Below are 6,223 nucleotides of genomic sequence, written 5' to 3'. Positions count from 1 at the left end.
TAAGGTTTGGGAAATAATGATATATTAACAGCAATTGGTTAAGACCACTCTTTCTTCTCCGACTTTTTCACCACCAATCTTTCCCTATTGAACGGTGATGAGTGGCAATAGGCATTTTTGGTGTCTGGCCAAAGAGAAGTGGAGCTGGAGATACGTGAAGTCTGGGCTGAGTGGCACGTTTCTGTAGTTGGCAGTCGCTTCCGTGTGTAGTGAGGTTGTCACCCGGCCTCCTAGGAGAGGAATGGTTTCCAGGAATTCTCCTGACTCTACAACGTCAACTCATTTGGCACCATAACATCAAAGTTCAGGGTCAAGGGCAAAATGGTGACATGAACATGCCCCATGGTACCCAGCACCCAGTAATGGAAGAGCAATAAGGTTTGGAACATATGGGACCAAAAGCTAGTCTTCAGAAAGTGTTTTGAATTATTAGGTGTATACAATCGTAAGTAGAAGATTCAGTTCTCATTTACATCTAGTTAAAAGTTTGTAACTATCAGAAATAAACTTGATAGAACAGTGCACACAGTTATTAAACCATCAAATGATTTTCTTTTTTGATGGGAATCTTGCAAAGTAGGATTGATTACAATTCCTGGGTTTATAGGTCATGAACCTGTGGCCGTAGTACCAAGAGCAAGCATATCTGTGTATGAAGTCAGATGTTTATGCATGACATCAAATCAATCACTTCTTAGCGTATCTGATGCTCCTTGTGCTAACAAAATCTGTTGAAGCAAACGTTCTGTCAAAACTCCCACACATACGCATTCATAAATCAATGGAAGTAATATAAAAATTATTTAATCACATCTTGCAGGCCAATACAAGAAGCAAGTTAAAACTGGTCTTGTAAGCCTTAATTTCAGATTAATTTTGTATATTTTTTAGAATTACTGATCATATAAAAATTACCCCAAAGCTTTCGAGAGGCATGCTGGACAGTAAATAAATAAAAATAATGTTATATTTTTAAATTCGATGTTTGTAATATTTTCCAGCTTTTTTACATTTGAAAATTACTACGATTTCTTTTCTCATTTGAAATATGTATTTTGTGTTTTCTATGCATACGTAATTTCGTACTATTCTTTTAATGAGGGCCCCCTAGCTGTGTAAACTCCAGGCCCATCAAAGCCTGGATCCAACCTGCCTGATTTGGTGAAAAATGTGGTTCCTCCACCCTGTTGTAAGCACAAGTCCAGGATCCCTGCCACACTCACAGCTCCACCCTTTATGGGAGAGCTCTGAAGCCAAGAGTGCACACTGCAGACGGGAGGACCTGCCCCCCAGGACAAGAAGCAGAGCATCCCAGAGTCTGCCAGTGAAAAGAGTCTAACTAATGGGTTCCTGGAATTTAGGGTTGGAATAGGATGCCAGGAGAGAGGAAGGAAGGAAGGAAGGAAGGAAACTGAAGTGGTTACCAAGGCAAATGCCTCTCTGATAAAAGCCATACAGAGCCAGCTCAGAGTGAAGATATTAAAAGATTGTTTACACATCTCACCCCACAATACTATTTCAGCAACAATAACTAACCAGAGGGAAATACCTCTGTGGTGGAGAATGTTAGTTGTCTGCCAAAATCCTCTCCCTCCTTCCATAGATGTCAATTTTAAGCCAAGCATATAGACACTCATGTAGAGATTTCATTTCCCGGCTTCCTTTGTGACTGGCTGCGGCCATGTGACTAAGTTCACCAATGGGATGTGAGCAGGAGAGCTGTGTGTGACTTGTGCCTGGCTTGCTTTGAAAAAGAAATTGCTTCCTTGGACTTTTTCTTTTCCCCACCCTGCCGTCTGGAAAGTGACGAGTCTTATTTTCAAACATGCAGATGAGAACAATGAATTGAGCCAGAAGTTTCCAACTTTTCAGTTCATAGTATCCTTAGTATCTTGGTAATTTTATCACAGTGCTCCTAGGCCAAAAGAAAGAACTAATGGTTCTGTTTCTTAAGTAGATTTGTTCAAACAACCTAATAAGTACTTATGTCCTAACAACTTAGTGTCAAGAACTGTGACGAGTCTGAGATTTCATCCTATTTGTAAGCTAATGAGTTAGGCAGCCACATTTCACAGAGGTTGGCAGAAGACATGAGACTCCTAGGTCAGAGAGAAAGGAATGCATTACTCATGGCAGTAGCAATACTCCGTGTGAGAGCATTAGCTCTGGTTTCCTGAGCCTCCATTCCATGCGGCTGTGTGACGAGGGCTGTGTGACACCTGCACACGCAGGGGGTTGTGTTACAGGAGAGGTAACCTGAATCTCAGGTTGCCACGCTTTGGCAATCTGAATCCTTTATAATGGGCAGTAAGCCTGCCTGATCTCTGCCCTGGAGGGAGACATTATTTCTGTTCAACTAGACAGTAAGTAGACTTGCTCTTTGTTCCAGAGAGAGTCATCATTTCTGTCTTCTAAGTCTATTAGCTATACAAACATCCTTGAAAAGTTTGGATCAGAGGCAGTAAGTGTCTCTGCTTACAATATATGCAAAACCATGAGAGATACATGGAGCATCGTCTCCCAACGTTTAGAAGCCATTTACAAAAAAAGTAATATACATAAATCAAAAGAAAAAATATTTTTACTTTAAAACAATTGCAGTCACTTCGTAATAGGACGTGTGCACCTGCTGGGCACTGCACAAATCCTCAAACCTTGCAATCAGATCGGACACCACCACCCCATTCCCTGTTCCACATTGATTTTCTCATAGTACTTGCTTTTTATCATAGCAACCACCAAAAACCTAGCTTCCCAAAGGTACGGCGTCGTCACAGGGAAGTAGTGCCTTTCTTTCTCAGCGTTGAAACTGTGAACTAACTAAAGCTGTTAGCGTATATGGTGTCTGTCAGATGCTGGGATCCTCTGTTTTCCTCGGAAGTGGAACGAGCACATCCCGTGGTTCTCCTGTGAGTTCACCAGGCTCTCTGGGACAATTTGGTGGGTGGTTGGGGAACTACAGCACGCAGCAAGGGTGGGAGAAGCACTTGAGTCTGAGTGGCTGTCTTGCTAGCCTACGCTACATGGACTGTTCCGTCAAAGAGAAAAAAACTTCTATCTTCTTTCAGTCCAATTTGTGGGGCTTTTTGTTGCAGTGGGCACAGCTTTTATCCTAACTAATACAATCTCCTACATGATTGTGGCCATGCCTCACAGTATAGCATTTGATGACATAGCGTCTGGAAGTCACACCAATGCCTTACTCCCAGGAGTAGCCAGTGTGCCTTCGTTGCCGGCCAGTCTTGGGCCTGGAACCCAATGAATGAGCTGAACAGAACCACATGGATCAGTCTTTTTTTGCCAATCTGATTAGGACTAAGACCCTTTTTTTTTTAAGACTTCGTTTGTTTATTTGAGAGAGAGTGTGAGCAAGCGAGAGAGAGCATAAGCAGTGTGAAGGGCAGAGGGAGAAGCAGGCTCCCCCCTGAGCAGGGAGCCTGAGGCAGGGCTCAATCCCAGGACTCTGGGATCATGACCTGAGCTGAAGGCAGACGCTTAACCAACTAAGCCACCCAGGCGCCCAAGGCTGAGACACCTTAGACCAAAATCCAACCTGACACACCCAGCAAGGCGCAAAGAAAAGCTCAGAAGCAGCCGGATAGAGAGGGCTCATTTCTCCTGCTGAGCAGGCCTGGACGGCTACCGCGGCAGGAAGCCCTGTGTGTCTGTGAAAAACAGGTGCAGGAAAGGCCCTGGCCCATCAGCAGCTGAAGGGGAAAAGAAGAGGTGGCTGGGCTGGCCTTGGGTAGCAGTGGAGAAGCAGGCCCCGTGTTGACGTCTGTAACACGGGTGAGGTGTGCGTGCGTGTGTGCCCACACATACACACGCGCACACACACACACACAGCTAGGGGTGAGCCCCGACACCCTCCAACTCTGCAGCACGGAGAGAGAAGAGAGTGCTGAAGAGCTCCAATCCTCCCACACCCAGAATGAATGACACTTTAATGCACACTGATCACTAGTAAATTTGACCCAATAAAAATCCTGGAATTTGAACAATCCGTGCCAATGTTTCTTCTTGAGGGCAGCATAGAGAAGAGGAGAAAGATACAGGATAGCGGCGCGCGGCTCTCCTAAAGCCTACACTGTGTAATAGGCATAGTTTGACCACTACAGGAAGAATTCCTTTAAGATCTCAAAGGGGTTTGACATAAAACAAGATTTGTGGTAAACTTTAAATAATCTGGAGAATTTATCATGATCTGAGAAGAGCTATATGGTTTCAAAATCAATTTCTATATGGTATTGCTATTTTTAACTTGGAGGTTGGCTTAAACCATGATTTTATTGAAAATAATACTATTGCTTTATTGAAAGAGGAATATATACATGGTAAGAGAACCAAACAGCACACCTCTTAGACAGTATGATGGGTGAAAAATGGTACCTTGGGGTTTTTTTGCACCTCTTTAATGATGAAGTTGAGCATCTCTTCCAATGTTTACAAGTTTTTTCTGCGTATTGTCTCTTCACACATTCACCTGTTTTTTTTCTTCTTTTTATGTTGTTGGTATTTTCCTTATTGTTTTGTAAGAGTTAGTCACATATGAAGGAAATTTGTCTATCATAACTGTTGTAAGTATTTTTCTGGGGTTCTTCTACTTTGTCAAAGGCATTTTTTCCATGCAGAAAATTTTAATCATTTAATGCTCTCTTTTTATTAATTCAGGATTTCATGTCTTTTTCTATTCTGAGATTTGTAGTAATTTGTCCAGTGTTTTCGGCTAATAATTTGTGGATCACCCTTTTTAGGTTTGCATCTTTTCTCTACTTGGCATTTGTTTGGCATATAGAATTAACTAGAGATCCAGCTTTCTTTTTCTCTGGATAGTCAACCAATTTTCTCATCAATATTTATTAACAAACTCTTATCCTCTTCTGATTTGAAATGCCACCTTTACCGTACCCTATATTTTCAGTTTTTAGTATGATTTCTAAGTTTTCTTTCCTGAGTCATTGATTTGGCACTCTGTTCATGGTCCAGTACTAACCTATTTTAACTAGATAGCAGCTATATTAAATTGAAAGCACCCTATTAGTTGTCTCCTATCAGATCTGCAATAATTATAATAATGTACATTTGTTGGTGCTCGCTTTGACCCTATGCAACTGCTGGTTCTTTTATTTTTTAAACTATTTTTGAACCTTAAAACTGATTTCATTTGGCTTCACCTGAGATATTTAGGTACTTTGCTAAGCACTTTACAAATATTAATTCACTGAATCTACACAACAACCAATCAGGTAAATATTATCGTGATCCCATTTTAAAGATGGAACTGAAGCACAGAAAAATTAAGTAATTTGCTCAAGGTCACACAGAGGTAGAAAGCAGCAGACTGGGATTTTACTTTAGATACTCTGTTGTCTCAGTCTGTGCTCGTAACTACCATACTTTATACACTGTACAAAAAGGGGCGGGTAGGGGAAGAAGCTGTCAATGAGCAGTGTTTGGCAAGGGTGTGAGAAAAACACATGCATTCTTCCTAAATGTATAAATCGCTACATGTTTTCTAGAAAATAATTTGCTAATGTGCATCAACGTTTTATTTTTATTTTTTTTAATGATTTGTTATTATATTATGTTAGTCACCATACAGTACATCCCCAGTTTCCGATGTAAGGCTCGATGATTCATTAGTTGCGTATAACACCCAGTGCACCATGCAATACGTGCCCTCCTTACTACCCATCACCGGTCTATCCCATTCCCCCACCCCCCTCCCCTCTGAGGCCCTCAGTTTGTTTCTCATAGTCCATAGTCTCTCATGTTTCATTCCCCCTTCTGACTACCCCCCCTTTCTTTATCCCTTTCTTCCCCTACTGATCATCCTAGTTCTTATGTTCCATAGATGAGAGAAATCTTATGATAGTTGTCTTTCTCTGCTTGACTTATTTCACTTAGCATTATCTCCTCCAGTGCCGTCCATGTTGCAGCAAATGTTGAGAACTCGTTCTTTCTGATGGCTGAGTAATATTCCATTGTATATATGGACCACAACTTCTTAATCCAGTCATCTGTTGAAGGGCATCTTGGCTCCTTCCACGATTTAGCTATTGTGGACATTGCTGCTATGAACATTGGGGTGCATATGGCCCTTCTCTTCACTACGTCTGTATCTTTGGGGTAAACACCCAGTAGTGCAATGGCTGGATCATAGGGTAGCTCAATTTTTAACTTTTTAAGGGACCTCCACACTGTTTTCCAGAGTGGCTGTACC

Source organism: Ursus maritimus, unplaced genomic scaffold (genome assembly GCF_017311325.1).
Source record: "Ursus maritimus isolate PB19 unplaced genomic scaffold, ASM1731132v1 scaffold_8, whole genome shotgun sequence".
In the NCBI taxonomy this organism is placed as follows: Eukaryota; Metazoa; Chordata; class Mammalia; order Carnivora; family Ursidae; genus Ursus; species Ursus maritimus.
This window is presented reverse-complemented; position numbering follows the sequence as displayed.